An 18,342-nucleotide genomic window follows, 5' to 3' on the forward strand; every position below is an offset into this window, starting at 1 on the left:
TATTTATTTATTTGACAGACAGAGATCACAAGTAGGCAGAGGGCAGGCAGAGAGAGAGGGGGAAGCAGGCTCCCCGCGGAGCAGAGAGCCCGATGTGGGGCTCGATCCCAGGACCCTGAGATCATGACCTGAGCCAAAGGCAGAGGCTTTAACCCACTGAGCCACCCAGGTGCCCCTAAGTAGGCAGATACTTTTGGAATGGCCCATTGAGTCACTGAGCCATAGAGCTGTGTGGGGGAGGTGGCATCAACATGCCGTCATATACTTCAGGGATTGTACAGCACAAAGCACAATGTCTAATCCCTCAGAAGTGTGATTATTTCATGAAAACCACACCCCACTGAGCTGCCTTATTGCTGTTATAAAAAATCTTTATTATAGGAAGCTCTTTTGTGCTGTAAGAAGATGAATTCCACACTTTAGAATGTTAAACAGCAGTTTCAGCAGAGTTCTGTGGTTCACACAGATTAATCTACCCCTTTGGAATATTCATGATTCAATCAGAATGCTCTTTAAATCTCAGCAATTTTACCATTGTAAAATAAACTAGGTACATTCTGATGAAACAGGCTGTGCCTAGCAAATGCCTTCATTAATTTTTTTAAAAGTATTTTGTGGATTCTGTTACTATCAAAGAACATCTCTCTGTGAAAGCAGACTCAATCCCACTAAAACAAAAATTGGTATTAATGAAAAACTGGGTACTTGAAAAAAACAGGATAAAACCAAAACATTATGAGGCAAACTGCATTGACAATGCAAATCAAATGCACACGGTTTAATTATAATTGTGTATTAACTGAAGAACTGGGGATTATAAATGATGTGTCTCTGGTGAAGAGTTCGGCTGAATACATTACGTATTCATTAGTTTTCCATTTTTATTCACTAAATGTCCAGTCTTCTCTCCTACACACCTGGCACTGTGCCTTCATGATTGCAATGAATATTTTCAATTCATATTTATATATATTCGAGATCATATTTATATATATTAAAGGACCACAAAGTATTCAATATAACCCATTTATTTCCACTAAACTGATTATTTTCGTCTGATTAACAATTTGTGTTGGTTTTGTACAATGCCAGAACATTCTATGATGTCTATTCAAAGATTAGATTTGGTAAGTGTTGAAGAGTCCATCCCTCAAGACTCCCAGTCCTGCAGATGAGGAAGTGTGTGTGGGGGGAAGGAGGCGTCAGCCAGCTGTAGTCAGTGACTCCACCCCAGATCCCACCCTTAACTGTGAGATAATCAGGAAGAAGCCCAGGCATTTAACTTTTATTTCAGCAAAATTTACAGAAATGGGCAACTGATCAGTTTCAAATAAAAAAAAAAATCATTGTACCTATTGGACATTTGTAGGTGTGGGGGAGGGAAGTAGGAAAGGGCATTTCGGGAGAACTTTTCAGTTTTAAGTAGGTGGTTCTCACTGTACAAACTATTTCTAACACATTTATTCTTATTTGGCACCGTCTTTCCAAGGACTGCCTCTGATTTGGCTCAGTTATTGAAACTTAAGTGTGGCTTGTATTTGTATCTCTGAAAGAAAAGTTGGAAATGGGGACAATAAAATATCTGTGCTCTGGGTCAGACGTTCCAGTGCGAACATCTTCACAGTGAAAATTGGGGAATTTAAACTAAGTCATTACTATTGATTAAGACACATGCATTAATTATGATTTTATTTATATTTCATTATGACTTAATAGCAACTAGCTTATCTAATATATTACATTCATTAACAACTATTTTAACAAATATGTCACATATTTTCTCGGCTTTCTTTGATATGTTTTCTAAAGAAAACTTGACGTTGTTTTCTGAAATGATAGTTTTCTAGAATGCTTAAGATCCTTCTTAAGCTAAAAAGTGATTATCCTTCACAAAAGTGGAAAATAAAAGGGATTCAAATTAATATATTTGGTAATTGCTGATCTCAGTGTGCTGGTTATGAACTGAAATTCTTCAGACATTTCTTCCCGAAAATCAGTTTGATAGATTTGACTGACTACCTGTTAATTTAATACTGACTTGATCTTTTGAATCGGTTAAACCCCTTTGTACATGTATACTGACATCTATGTTAACTCAAATACACAGGGAATTGTTTTTTGTGTTTGCCTTTTTTTCTAAGGGAAGGTTATGATTAATATAATGAAACCTTGGTATGAAATGCATAGTTTTATTAAACTATTATCAGACAGCAAAAGAAGGGAAAATTGGACTGGAACTGAGATGGAACTTTCTGGAACTCTCCTTAGTGGTTTCACTTCTTACTTATGCCTGTGATTAGTTTATCTTATTTATTTACACATGAGCTTTAGAGAATGGTAAACATATCATAAGGGACAACCACAGAGAAATCACCTAGCCAGATTAAGTAAATCATACTCTGAACTAGAATTTTTACCCTATCAAAGACCAACCAGAGAAAGAACTATGGAGACTTTCTTACAAGGGACACTATTGAAGAGGTTGAACAGGATTAGTGAAAAATCTCTTACATCTAGAAGAAAGACAACTCATGTTGGTTGCTTTATAGCAAATGCACAGATGGAAGGGTTGGGTGACTGTTACCACTTATCCATGAGGGGCACACTTCCCCATACACCATCTAATGTCAATGTCCTGCACTAAATATGGTGCTTCCTTCAAATTAAAGCCCTTGTTGACCTATCCCTAGCTCAGGAACTTCCTTTGAGAAGTCATTTTCCTGTTTAGGTGATAAAGCAATTAAAAATTTTAGGTTCTGTGATTGGAAACATTTTCATGAAAAGAAGATGGGGAAAAAAGACAGACTGCAGGAAAATCAACAGAGAATTCTGTCCTGTGAATGCAGATCACAAGAAGAAAAGGCGAGGAAAGAACTAGGTTTTAATTGTGTCTATTCCAGACAAAGACAGATTGCCTTGGGTATTTAGGAAAGCCACAATATAGCAGCATATTGGTGCGCCTCACTCAGGCTTGCCATCTTAAAATGGGCATTAACACCTCCTCTCCTTCAGAGGCCTAGACAGCAGCAGGCATTCCTGACATTTCCTTCTACCTCAGGGGCTTCTTGCTGAGGAAAATTTATGGTTTCCTCCTCTAGGATCCTGAGCTACACAGGAAGATGATCAACCAACTGGGTGAAATTTATCTGTATCTGAAAACAAATCGACATTAGCTCCCCAGTGTATTATTTGCATATAAGGGCTACTTTGTATGAGATGATTAAAGTGGGGAAGAATGCTGGTCATTTCAGGTACCTAAATAACTCCATTCTAGGATTTGAAGACAACTTCAGAGAAATCCAGTGGATATCAATATGCTTGTTGGTACAAAGGGCTAATCTGGCAGGAAATGCTTATTGCCTTCAGGTCAATACTATGAATTGGATGAAAAGTCTAATATCAGGATAGTAAGGTAAACTTTACTATCACTTAAGACTATCTTTTTAGTATAGACATCTGTTTTGGAATCCCTAGCTGTCTCAGAAGACTCACCATTACTTTATTGTTGTTATTATTTGGCTCACAAATATTTACTCTTACATTATTGATGATATCACATCAGTAAGGATGATAAAACCCAGCAGAGGGAATTATGTGGGGAGTGGGGGACATAGGAGAGGGGAGGCTTGAATAAGAAGAGGAGGCAAAAGTAGAAAAAGCCTGGCAAAGAGGATGATACAGTTTCTGGGTTTGTCAACCATTTATAGTGAATTAGTTAGGTTTTGGATTTTGCTTGAAGCACTTGGAATGAACCTCAGTTTTTCCATCTATGGAGATAATAAGTGCTCTGACAATATCATGGGGCTGTCATACAGAATCACTAAAGAGTAAACTCCATTATGGAAGTAGCCTTCTTATCTAATCAGTGTATCTTTCACTTAACATGGACTTCTTATTTTAGGCACCGAATAAATGTTTAGTGATTTAAAGACGTACTTCACAATCAAATAAAGATAGAGTTGTCAACTAGTTTGCACTGAGAGTTACACTAGATAAGAAATATACCTAAATTTGCCTCCAAGATACTAAGAGGACTTAATTTCACAGTCACAAGAATTTGACTCTCTTGGATATTTCTGATACTTCATATTTGTATACTGTTATATTTTTTTTCAAAGATACATAATCATAATTTCCTTCTACTCTTATAAAAATCTCTCTGAAGTAAATTAGGAAACTAATGGTATCTCCACTTTATAGGAAATGAGGTGAAATAACTTGATAAAATAACTTCCCCTCCCCACCACCCCCTGTACTATGATCATATGGCAAGTTTCCTTACATACTTACAGGTTCTCAAATGATTTTTTTTTTCCAGTTTTATTTTCATATGTGTTACAACCCTTCTAAAATCCTGATTTCATATAGTGGAGTCTATAGTAACATTTGTATAGTATGGGAGAAGACCAAGTTTGGCTGGTGGTTTAATTTTTCCTGCAATGTTAAAAACACAGTCCCTAGCCTGGAGCTACATATCCTGGTCTGAAATCCAATGACTCCCTCTGCCTCCTTCCTCCTTCTGATTTGGCTTTTTACTGTTTGTGGTGATTGTGGTGATTTAAAAACATGATGTTCACAATCTCTTTGGCACTCCTCCTTTCAGGAGAGGGAGGCTTCAATATGGCTGAACTTAAGGACTTGCTTATTATGAATAAAACAAAGCAAAATGATCATAGAGACTAAGTCCTAAAAACATACTATGGCTTCCTTCTTGGTTACTCTGTCTCTATCTCTCTGCAAATACTTGCTTTTGGAGAAGCTAGCTTACCAATGAAGGGGCCAACACAACAAGAAACCGAGGCCTCCTGCCAGTAGCCATGTGAGTGTGCTATCATGATAATGGGTGCTCTCACCTTATTCAAGCCTTCAGACTGGAACACCAGCCAACATTTGATTGCAACCTAATGAGGAACCCTGAGCCAGAATCACCTAGCTAAGTCATTTTCAAAATCCAGTGCCATGAACTGATGAGAAAATATTTGGCTGATAACTTATTACTCAGTAATAGATAGTTAATGCCATATTCTGTAGTGGGAGAACACAGGAGGTCAAAATCATTTGGTTATGCTTGTTGAAATTCTGGGCACAACTGAATACACAGTAAAATTCATGAATCATAAATGCACAGCTGAATTCAATTTTACATACACACACATGCAAGCATATACGTACCTATATTTCTAATGTATCATTTGTTTATAACTTTGCTCAGTTTTTTAAATAATTGCTACTCACAACATCCTGAATGCTTAAGAGAAGACATTGATTCTTCATTAAAGGATATTCCTAAGTATTGAATTCAATTAAACAAGATATGATCATGTTTCTTTCAAAGGGTCACTGGAGAAGTTCCCAGATGGAATAAAAATCAAGAAAAAAATTTAAACTCATTCTTCTTTCTAAAGGCATCTTACTGAATTATCAAACTGTGCATACACACACACACATATGTGTATAAATGGAGATATAGTGTGTGTGTGTATATGTGTATATGTGTAATATGTGTGTGTATATCAACTATATGATCTTGTAAAAAGATACTTCAACATTTCCATTTCTGTATTTGTGAAATGAATGCTATTATTGCTATACTATAGGGTTATTATGAAGATGAAAATAAAAATGCCATTATGTATCTTCCATTCCGAGCATAGTTCCTTATTCATAAAAATTACTCATAAGTTATGAATGCCCTTTTCTCCTTTTCTATCTTTTTTCTTTGTTTCTTATTTATAGCTAATTAACACTACAGCACTAGTTAAAAAGGAAGAGTTCTAATAGTCAGGCTCCACAAATAATAGTTGAAACAAATGCGGTTTAGATAGTTTTATATGTGCACATTATCACAACATTTCTTCTCTTTCTTTCTTTTTTTTTTTTTTCCCCAGGAGAAAGCAAGACAGGTTTTAGCTTTAAGTGTAAAACCAGTCTTTAACCATGTATCATTCCTCCTTGATGGAAATAGTTTTGTAATTTAGGTGATCAAGCCTACACATCAAAAGTTAACGTGAATTAACTCTTGTTTTCCTGTAACGTTCATATCCCACAAAATTGTTCCAGTAGAATGATACCACATTTCATTGGTTACACTCTTGGTTTAAAAAGACTTTAAAAATTGATTTTTAAAAAGTGATAATATTCAACTTGAAGGGACTCTTCTCTTATTTTTTTTAATTAATTAATTATTTATTTGTTTGACAGACAGAGATCACAAGGAGGCAGAGAAGCCGGCGGTGAGAGAAAAGGAAGCAGGCTCCCCGCTGAGCAGAGAGCCCGACGCGGGGCTCGATCCCAGGACTCTGGGATCATGACCTGAGCCGAAGGCAGAGGCTTTAACCCACTGAGCCACCCAGGCACCCCTGTTCTTTTATTTTTATAGTTATAGGAACAGTCCTATAACTGATTCGTTTCTGCACTTTGGATAAGAGTCCTTCTGTCTTAACCCAAAGACACAAGTTATTAGAAGCCTATTGCAGGTCAGACGATTCATGGAACTAGGAGATGAGCAGAGGAAGCACAGCAGCAGCTCTTAGAAGAACAGCTGGTGAATCTGTTCCTACTGCAATCTTTCCTTCTATCTTCTCATCTCTTATACCAAATTTAAATCCCAGCGAACATCTGATTGTTCAAGCTTAGGTCGGGTATCCTCTCTTGGCTGTACCAAAATGGTGAAAGAAGAGAGTATGAACCTTGTGGCTGCTACAATGGTTGGCAAATACTTGAGTTTACTCTCACAACAAAACTATACATGAAAGAGAGAAACAATTCCCCCAAAACAAGTGACACTGCATTAGGAAAGGGAGAGGAAGGTGTCCTGGCAAAAATGACTGAGTTCTTTAGTCATATTTTGACAAACTAATTTGAAAGGAAGATAACTTGTACATGCCAGTGAGGTTAAAGAAATGAGGAGGGAACATGAGAGGATGTGAGAGTAAAATTTTATAACTATATGGACATTAATATCTCATGTTTGGTTAAAACACTGATAATAACATTAAGTATACAAATTGGACACATTCTTAAATTACAGTAGAGAATGTGAACATAGAATAAGAGAAAATACTAAAATCTTTGTGGAAAATTGTGTTTGTTTATGTAAAATATAATGTAAATAAAAACATTATTTAAGCAATTGCAGTGTATTTATCTACTTTGCACATTAAATCATAATTAACCAGGAAATGCTATATCAAGTGGTTGAAAATACTAAGGGGACAAAGGTATATTCTTTTCTCTTGAAAAAGATTATGACCTGAGAAATTCAGCCTGAGATTACCATCTTATGTTGGATAATCTAATTAAAAACAACCCACTCCCAAACAATTAATCTTGGGAGCTAAGGCAAACAGATTTTTATCACTTTATAGTGTTCAGCCCAAAATGAATACTTCAAAGAGCCAATCTCACACTTGCTTAATCTACTAGGTGAGCTGAAGCTTGAAAATCCTTATCTCCTTGATTCTTATCCATGAGGTGGGGGTGATGATATAACAAGTTAAAAACATAGTTAAAAATGCCTGGTTTTCTTGTTGTTTTGGTGATAGGCTTTTATGTCTACTCTCTACTAATACAGGGAAGCAAATGAGTAATAAAAGATTATTTCAGTATAGATGCTAATTACTTGTGCTTAAACACACAAATGGAACTCTATCCTTCATTCCCCTACAAAGCATTTTAACAAGCAGTAATTAAATTTATCTACTTTTGTATACTGAATTCTCTGGATGGAAGAGACAAATTAGAAATATAATATTCTCTTATGAGTATATTATTGGAAAGTGGGTTTCTGACATAACCAGAAATTTTACAAATGGAACTCCTGGAAGTGATACAGTAAATGGGAGAACAAAAAGCAAAACAAAATTTTATTTGGGCATTTGTATATACAAATTATGTATTTTTTCTTTATGTATTTATACATAAAATTGTACAACTATACATAATTAAAATGGCAAGACTTTCCATGTGAAACTGCTTAGCATTTTTGAAATTGTCTAATTTGCCAAGCAGTACAACTCGTGCAATAAATGCCATTGAGTATGTACCTAAGTGAGCTTTGTTTTTCCTGTAACTACTTTTGCTACTTATTATCTCTCTTAAGTTTCAAGAACAGTAACAGGTATGAAATTTAAATAACCGGGAAATACTTCCTTCCTCTACTACTCAGGCCATTACTTCTTTCTGTTATTTGTCACTGTCTCTGTCAAGAAAACTGGTGTAATGCAGAATAACATGGGACCATCATCCAAAGATGCATCTCCTTTTTCATTATTTCACACTCTTTACAATTCTATTTCACACTTTTTTAAAAAAAGTATATTACCATGGCAATGTCCCTATTTACCTGTCCATTATTTTGCAGTGGAACAGATGTAGCTATGTGGAATGACAGGTTGAGACCCTTTTGTATGCTGAGCTTGCAAGACTAAATTCTCTAGCACATAGAGTGCATTATGTCTATCTTTCCCTTTAAGCCACTGAAAAGAGGTTTTAGTAGAGTTGCAAAAAATCAACTGTTAAGAAAAACTTGTGGAACATCAACTATAATCTCTGTATTATGTGCAATAAACACTACTATGTATTAGAATACTCAAGCAGCAGATAACTATGAATTATCTGCTATATACCATCATTACAAACATTTCCATTCAATCAAGTGACATTCCATTTGCTAATATGAAAATCTAGTTCAATTTTATTAAAATAAACTAATTCACTATAATGAAGCATACAATTATAGGTTCTATCGTCAGAATATTCTTTGCAAAAATACGAAATATCTTGCTACTTTATGAGGTTTATTATGAAAGTGTCGTAACACATGACTTTTCTGAACAAATATATGGCATAGATACATAGATACATAGATAAATTGCATTTTTCTTGCTTGACTTTGTGTTTTCTTAATCCCTTTGTGTAGTTTTATATATTTGTTACCAACACAATTAGATCAACCTAATTGTATTTCTAGTTTTTCCTGTATATTGTTCCTCATCTTTCTCCCTGGAATATTGCCTGCTCTAACGCTAATGGCAAAGTCCTGTCTAGTGTTAAGACCCAACTCAAATCATGTCTCTTCTTGGAAGTGACACTGCTTATCGGCTGGAACTCCCCTTACTGAACACTTACATCCCACCCAATGGTGGTTTTCCGTCATTGACTGAAAAAACAAATGTCTGAGGTGTATTCTAGATCTACTTAATCACAATCAATGAAGGCAACTAAATTTTAATAAGTTTTTAAAGTGGTTTTGATGTACGTCAAAGTGTGAGAACCACTGCTCTATGTTTCATTTGCAAATCTGGTATCTCACTTACTATTCTTGGCCTTACTTTATAGTCATTTATATTATGTATCTTTGGTTTTCTTAAAATCAGCTTTTGAGGGTGGAATCTGTCTTCATTTTTCTCTTTATCGCTCTTGCACCACACAGTAGGTGTTACATACATGTGTTGAAAAAAGGTATTGAGCAAATGGAGAGATGAATGAGGTCCTGGATGATGGGAGAAATGTCTTAGTTAACAGCTACCTGATGGCCAATGCTACTGATATTCTAATTTGGTTCCAAAACAAAGATAACAAGGAGATTCATCTTACGTTCCCTTCTGATTATAAATGGCTAGCTGAGGCTGCATATAAGTTCAGTATAAAGTAGTCCTGTGCACCATGATACATGTGCATGGCTAAGGGAAAGAGAAGCCATGGCATGTATGCTAGAAATGTGCCATCCTATCTTCCTTAAAAGATTAGAGTGCCCTTTGGATGTTGTAAATTAAAAAGGTGCCATTCCATCAGACATCACAAATTCAAATGCCTGCAGGGACCATGCAGGTAAATCCAAGCCAGCAAAGAGCTATCCAGAACATAGCACCAACTGGTCAATTGTATTCCAAATCTACAGTCTATAAATTCAGTGTTTTTAGGTAGCAGGAGTCCCCAAACAAGAGATCTCTGGGTAAATTTCCCAATTCCCAAATGTTGGTGACCAACTAAATATTCCAGGCCAAGTAAGTAATGTTTGCTTTTGATACCTTGTAAACTTACTTAGATTCTTTGTCTGTCTTTGTCTACTTCTAGCTCTCTCTTTATTTCTCTTTCCTGGATTTTCCAAATTGATTTGGATAGTCAGAATCCATCATTAAAGATTCAATTCTTCATTCTCTGTAAAGGGAGACTCCATAGTGGACTCCTGACACTGTCTTTGTCCCAGAAAAGATACCTTCAAACAGCTCTTTGTTCACTATTTTGTTTGAAGGCAGTGGATCACCATATCTTACACAGACTTTCTTAAGGTGAAGGAATGAACTGGAGCATCAAAAGAAAGGATCAAATATTCTTTTAAACTTTAAGAGTTTCAGGTAATGTAATTACAGTTCTTTTGGGGTTAAAATGTGTTTTGTCTTAATAAAAGTAGAAAAACAGGGGCACCTGAGTGGCTCAGTCATTAAGAGTCTGCCATCGGCTCAGGTTATGATCCCTGGATCCTGGGCTGGAGCCCCCTGCTCCGTGGGAAGCCTGCTTCTCTCTCTCCCTCTGCTCCTGCTTATGTTCCCTCTCTTGCTGTGTCTCTCTTTGTCAAATAAATAAATAATTTTTTTAAAGTAGATAAATAGGAAGAAAGTAGGAGGAAATGCATATTAAAAACAAAACAAAACAAAAGAAACCCCCAAATAGAGCACCTGGGTGGTTCAGTGTGTTAAAGTTTCTGCCTTTGACTCAGGTCACGATCCCAGGGTCCTGAGATATAGCACCACATTCTCTGCTCAACAGGGAGCCTGCTTCCCTTCCTCTCTCTCTGTCTGCCTCTCTACGTATTTGTGATATCTGTCAAATAAATAAATAAATAAAATCTTTACCAAAAAAAAAAAAAAGAAAAGAAAAGGAAAAAAAAGAAACCCCCAGATATTTTGGGTTCACTTTGAATTAGGTGCTATTTGAATTACTACAACCCAGTTAGGGGAAATCATTCTTTTTTTTTTTTTTTTTTTTCCCTTTAAATACTTTATTTACTTATTTGACAGAGACACAGCAAGAAAAGGAACACAATTAGGGAGATTGGGAGAGGGAGAAGAAAACTTCCCACTGATTAGGGAGCCCAGTGTAGGGCTTAATATGGGGCTCGATATGGGGCTCAATCCCAGGACTCTGAAATCATGACCTGAGCCGAAGACACTTAAGGACTGAGCCACCCAGGCACCCCATTCTTATCATGACCAATATTTTGTCTTGCTGCTTGCCTTCTTCCAGAACTCCCAAGCACACTGTTAACAGCTGTATAAACAAATTCTCTAATACATGGTCACAATGCCGAGTTGACATCCTTACAATCATAGAAAGCTCTAGGGCATTGGCCACAAGCATGTGCATGTGTGGCTTCCTATTTTTCTCTTCCTGAAGGGCTGTTTTCACCCTCCATGTACTAGTATTAATAGAGCTTGCTGACCCCAGAGCAAGAGCACTTCACCTGTGAAGGAGTGTAGGTGTTGCATGAATGGTTTGCATATCAATACTAATACCTGTCCAACCTTATTTAGCCCAGCAAATCTCTCAGAGGGTATAACTCAGGCAGTTGACCACAAGCTGTTATAATTAGGTCAGATGAGGAATGCAAACTCTCTGCCATTAACCATGTTTCGCAGCTCTCCAGATTTGAACAAATACCCCCAACTGACCGAAGGTTAACACTCATGACCCAGCATCTCTTCAAACAGCAGGTGGAGACATGATTTTCATTTTCCTTGAGTTTATTTAAATCTCCCTGATATGCACTAAACTGGTAACATGATTTGCATTTCAATGTTGGAAAATTAGGCCTGCCTCTTGGATTGACTCAGGAGCCTCTGGGCTTTGGGGAAATGGAAATCTACAAAACAGCACAAACAAAACCAAAACCAAAAAGAAAAACAACAATAAAATCAACAAACACATTGCTGGCAATGAAATAAGTCCCCAAGTGGGCATTTTCCTTGTGCATTCCCTACAAGCAGTCTTGCAAAGTCTATTTGCTTATGTATTTACTTATTTATTTAAATCATTGATTTTTATTGTTGAATTACATGTGGATGCAAACTCAGCAGGGTCAGAAAAAATTCAGCCTTCCTGGTCAGGAAGTGTGACTCAGTTTAAGAGATGAATTACATTTGAAATCTATATCCTCTACTCCTGAGCCATGTCCAAAGACCACTGATGTCCTATTTTATCTTGTATATAATTTGTGATAAGAAAAACAAATGGAAATCCAGAATCAGAAAACCTACAGGCCAAATATGGAGTTGGGTGCTAAAATGGAGGGGCATATCAGGAATGTGTCACAATTGAGCCTGGGTGTTGTCAGCCATGAATTCCAGGGCTGTGATTCTATTTTCAATCCACGCAGCCCTGCTGAACATTGGTGTGTGAGGAATTGGCACCTGAAGCCAGCAGCATGTAAAAGGATCTGCAGTGACTCTCTATTACCCACAAGATAAAGTTCGAGTTTTTCCATGATCTAAAACTCCCTTACCTTGAAACTTCTGCCCACTTTTTTAGCAATATCTTCCCTACCGTCCTTGTAAAGAGTTGCACGTCCCCACACATGGGGAGCTACTTGCTAGCAAGTTTCACAGTTTCTGCCTTTGCAAGCGCTGTTCCTACTAAGTAGGAATCCCTTCTCTTCCTTCTTTATTTTGAGAACTACTGTTGATTTTCAAAAGCCAGCTCACATCCATTTCTACAACGAACTTTAGTTGGATGCATTTTCCTTTGGGCAAATAGTGTACCTTTTGCGTATTCTAGATTTTAGACTTTGTTACATGATATTGCTATATTTATTTTTCTTGTGTTTTGGCATATAAGGCTGAGAGTTCTTTGAAGTGTGTTCTCTTGATCTGTATCCTGGACAAACAGCACAATGGGGTACTTTACACACTTTAACGATCAAAACCTTAATTGTTGAGTAAAATGTTTAAATAAGTAGTCGGGGAGGTAACTTTTCTAGAAATATTGCATATAATGTCTTTGACATATTAGTGAAATCTAGGCACTGCTGCAAGTCTCAACCATGCCTTGGGCCATCTTGAGACCTTTCCTTGTCTTCTTTTCTCCAGTCAAACACAAAGTTCTCCTCAGAATGCCGGCACCAACAGCAATCAGTTGAACCTGCCCATTGCATCCACAAGCTATGCAATGCTTTTAGCCTTCTATTTTTGTAGTTAAACTTTTCCCTGGCAGCTAATTTTACCACAAGAGTCCTTGCTGCCTCTAAATTTAGATTTCAGGGTATTTTATTGTGACACATTTCTCTCAGGGGACCCTGTCTTTTAGAATGTGAATCATATAAACAAATCTGAAATCACTTAGAGAACAAATGTAAGGACATTAAATAAAAATATCAGCATAATATGCCCAGCAAGCAAAATTGTATTTTGGGGACAGGAAATAAATAGAACAATGATAAAATTTCTAAAAAGGAACTATTGTGAGATTTTCTGAGTGAGACAGAGAGAGATTTGGGAATGTCTAGCAGTGACATCCCAGAACTCACACGTCTTATGTCAATTTTTGAAGTACACAGAGATATACTAATATTCAGATGTGCATACTTCCACAATAAATGTTTTAGAAAGCCAGGATCATGGCATCTGATTTTCCTCTAAAGATCTAAAGTACCCATGAATTCTACACCCAGTCAATATAAACTTATTAATTGATAAAAACTGAAATCTTTATTAGTTAACATTTAAGTTCTAAATAGTTGGTATTGAGTTTAGAAATTATTGATGAAATGTTATTCTACTAATTAACACACAATAATTACTCTTATTAAAATTAGCAGAAGTTGGCATATGCATTATTTATTTTATTGGATCTCATTTTTGAGTTTGATTATGTTTGAGTTTGAGTGTGCTTTGAAAAAAAAAATATATATATACCTTTCTTTCTTTCCTTACTTAAACCCTTCAAACTGCCTCATTTTGAGTGACTATGGTATGTTTGAAATTTCATTTGGGTTTAGAGTCTGCTGGAGTTATAACTTATAATAGTTTGAATGCTTTTGAATGAGGAACTGTAATTTTGATAGTATTCTTTCCTTCTGTTAAAATGGTCTTACTCTCGTTGATCTTTAGTGATTGATGGGAGTCACGCTGTAACTGTTTCCCAGGAATGCCATAACAAATGATCACAAACTTGGTGCCTTATTAACAACAGAAATTTATTTTTCACAGTTCCAGAGGCCAGAAGTCAAAACCCAATGTTCAGAAACAGGATCATACTCCCTACAAGAGATATTGGGACAATCTGTTCTGTGCCTCTTTTAACTTCTGGTAGTTGCCAGCTGCCTTGATTTGTGGTGACATCACACTGATCCATGCATCTCTTTTCATATTGCCTTCTCCTTTGTGTCTTTTGTGAAGACATTTGTCATTGGGATGAGTCCAATAAATAGTCCACCCGAATAGTCCAGGATCATTTCTTCATCTAAAAATTTTTGATTTAATTACATCTGCAAATATCCTTTTCTCAAACAAGTAACGTTCTCAGGTTCCAGGGACTAGAATGTGGGCATATCTTTCTGGGGGACAACCATTCAGGGACTATATGTGTCCTTTTTTAGGAATTCTGTAATTACTAGATAATCTTTTTGGCTAAAGTCTGCATATTTTTCCCCTCCCTATTTCTATTTGGGCTTTTTAATTTATATATATATATATATATATATATATATGTGTGTGTGTGTGTGTGTGTATGTATGTATGCATGTATATATATGTATATACATATATGTATATATGTATGTATCTATATGTGTGTATATATATGTATATATGTGTGTGTGTGTGTGTGTGTGTGTGTGTATGAAGTTTTTCTTTTTTTAAATATTTTATTTACTTGTTTATTTGTCAGAGAGAGAGAGAGCACACAAGCAGGGAGAGCGGCAGGCAGAGGGAGAAGCAGGCTTCCCGTTGAGGAGGAAGCCCCATGCAAGGATCATCTTGAGATGGGGGCAGACGCTTTATCAGCTGAACCACCCAGGTGTCCCTGGATTTTGTAGTTTTATTACAGGTATGTTTTGGGGCTACATTTGAGATTGGTTTTAGAAATAAATTCATTTTAATGGGAAGCTTTTTATTCCTGTTTTTTATTGTTTTTTTGGTTAGCTACCTAAGGAAGAATTACAGTTTTGTTTACAATTAATTGTATTATTTGTAGAGAGGTATGCTTTAACATGTAAGTATGGTCCTAATGGAAGATTCTCTTTCATTTCTGCCATAAATTATGGGTCAGTTTATATAACATATCTTTCAATAGTGAAAGGAAATAATCCCAAAGACGAAGAGGTCTTTGAGTTAGTTTCACTATCATTCATGATTAACGTCTGGAAGACTTAGAAGTGATTCAAGAGAAATATCAGCACATATTTCTTTCAGGATAAATCTCAGTGGAAGAGGCATACAAATATTTGAAAATAATTCATTGCTTATTTTTCTTCCTTTACAGTCATGTAAAGCCCTGCACACTCTTATTTCTTCCACTCTATGCTCATTTATTCAATTCATGGATTTGAATTCCTTCAATTACAAATTCCAAAGCCACCAAATATTCCTGAGAATATAACTTCTGCACTTTCTACGGCTGTTGTTAGAATATTTCTGATTTACTATGCTTTTATGTTTATTCTACAATATCCATTACTGAAAAACATGTTGTAAAATTCTGACAAAGATCTCTTTCTGATGTTTCTATGATATAGATGAGTGTTCTGACTCCATAAAGAAGAATACACAAGTCAGTTAACTAACACAACTGCACTAAGCAAATAAACAAAGCTCAAGTAAATATAGACAAGGCATTGCTGTGTACAAACAGACCCAGAAGAAAAACAATGAACATCTGTAGTTTAATACCACTGGAGCATTAATTTGCTTTTAGGTGTTAAAGAAGAATAAAGATGTTTGGTTTGATTACAATGATGATTTCATTTAAATTTAGATCTCAGTATTTCCTTTTTTTTTTTTTTTTTAAAGATTTTACTTAGTTATTTGACAAACAGAGATCACAAGTAGACAGAGAAGCAGGCAGAGAGGGAGGGAGAAGCGGGCTCCCCACCAAGCAGAGAGCCCGATGTGGGGCTCGATCCCAGGACCCTGAGATCATGACCTGAGCTAAAGGCAGAGGCCTAACTCACTGAGCCACCCAGGCACCCTAGATCTCATTATTTCTGATTTATTTCCAATCATCCTATGAACTAACTTAGCTTACATCAATCATTTCTCTTAAAAGCCATTTGCTTTTTTTTTTTTTCTCCCAACCTTTTGCTCTTTAAGCTGACCAGAAGATATTCAATCTTTTCTCCTACTTATAGTCCAACTGAGGAGAGATGATTGGATCAAACCAATGGGTTTATAAAGAGAAGGTAAAAATAATTAGCCCAAGGGACTTTATTGACACATATTCTAGAAAACATTGCAAACCACAACCAAATTAAAGTTTTATAACAGGGAAAACATGATGGTTGATTTTAAAATATAATCCAATTAATCACCGTTAGAAGAAAAATGCCACAAGAGCTAGTATTTTGTCCATGTTGTTCAATACTATATCCTCAGTACCTAGAACAATTCCTGGAATATAGAAGATGCCCTTGAAATATTCACAAATGTATATTTACAAATGTTACACAGGACAGTAATGAGATACACACATCTACTCTGAAGTGAAAGTCATTGTTTTGGGCAGAAAGTGGACTGTTTCTCAAAAATAATTCAGCTTCCTATTAATGATCTTTAGAAAAGCTAATGCCCTTCTTGTATGGCCAAAACATCCCTTGTTGGTCTTAAGCCCCTTTTTTGATTCCATGATCCAGAGAAAATATCCAAGCCTCTGTTTCAAAAATCTTTATAGTTTAGTAACGTTTAAGGAGGTTGGCTCCTTTAATCTTTGGATTGATTGTAAAACCTTCAAAGTTTCTTGCCAGTAGCAAACTACTCCAAGGCAAAAACAAAACTTCCTTGAACTTTAGAGTAGGAAGAAATCCCAAATGTCACTCAATTACATTTTCATTGTTGACAATGAGAAAAAACTGGAAGAAAGGCGATGTGTGTCTGGAAGCTCTGGAAATGAGTGACAGAGACAGGACTAAAATCCAATTCCCTTGGGTCTTGCTCCTAAGACCACAAAGAAGAGGGACAATGACATCACTGGCTTTTGAGATCATAGAGGAAAGAACTGAAAGCTTTCAGCCTCTGGGGCTGAACAAATGCTACTGAAGAAGCCTTTGAAAATATATGAAAACCTTATTATTTTTCCTTTAGACTTCCTTTACCTCCACCCTTCTTTTCTTTTCTAATAACATCTGAATTCAGGCTCTTTCTTGTTCTCATTTTTCTCTATTTTCTCCTTCTGATAATTGTAGTGCTCCTGCCTAAGTAATTGATGATCTTCTAATCCAATTCTAAACACTGACTTAATGAAAAGTCCTCATTTTTCTCAAGAGGACACTTGAGAATGAAAATGACTTACCAAAATGTTTCAACCAATGATTGACAGATCTGGGACTGGAACCCAGATGATGTGTATCCTAGTCTAGGTTCTTTCTATTATAAGATACTATGGAAGAAATGACAATGCCTTCATTAATTATCAGAATCCCAAAGATGAATGAAATGATACTATCACATTGTCATTCCTCTATATGAAAATTGACAATCTTTGGGTCCACTGCCCCCCTCATCCCCTGCCTCTACAGAAGTCCCTAGCTGCTTTCCATTTATTGGATAAATCCCTAAATCCTTTTTGTCTAACTTTTGTTGACTTCTACATTCAATGGGCTTTCTACATCTCCCTTTCAGGACCAAGTTGTTTTATTTACCATCCCCAGGACAAAGTTCTTTACTCTCGCATATGCCTTGACTCTCTAAAATACCTTAATCTTTCCTTTTCCTCTCTCTCTCTCTTTCCCTATCATAACATTTTGGATATATAAAATATCTAATAAGAAATTTAATATTTATTTATTTATTTTTAAGATTTTATTTATTTATTTGACAGAAAGAGATCACAAGTAGGCAGAGAGGCAGGCAGAGAGAGAGGAGGAAGCAGGTTCCCCGCTGAGCAGAGAGCCCAATACAGAGCTCGATCCCAGGACCCTGGGATCACGACCCGAGCTGAAGGCAGAGGCTTTACCCCACTGAGCCACCCAGGCGCCCCAAGAAATTTAATACTTAAAACATGGACGATATGTTGTTATACTGAAAAGACACCTGGAGATGATTTTATAGATTGAAAAAATTCTGGAAGTGTTAAGTGACTTTGTTAAGATTTCCAGGTGTTGTGAAGATCTCTAAGGAGAAGGAAGAAAGATAA

The 18,342-nt window shown here is 36.2% G+C and overlaps 1 long non-coding RNA gene across 2 annotated transcripts in view; it reads left to right on the forward strand.

Moving 5' to 3' along the window:
* The first annotated feature begins 14,900 nt into the window (after nt 1-14,900).
* Nucleotides 14,901-18,342, forward strand: part of LOC308353481 — a 136,959-nt gene continuing 133,517 nt past the window's right edge. Inside the window, exon 1 of one of the 2 annotated variants that reach the window (XR_013967784.1) lies at nt 14,901-15,042. This is a non-coding gene — a long non-coding RNA (uncharacterized lncRNA). The remainder of the gene's footprint in view (nt 15,043-18,342) is intronic. The other variant, XR_013967785.1, reaches the window with a different exon arrangement.

Source organism: Martes martes (assembly GCF_963455335.1).
Source record: "Martes martes genome assembly, chromosome: 12".
NCBI classification, from domain to species: Eukaryota; Metazoa; Chordata; class Mammalia; order Carnivora; family Mustelidae; genus Martes; species Martes martes.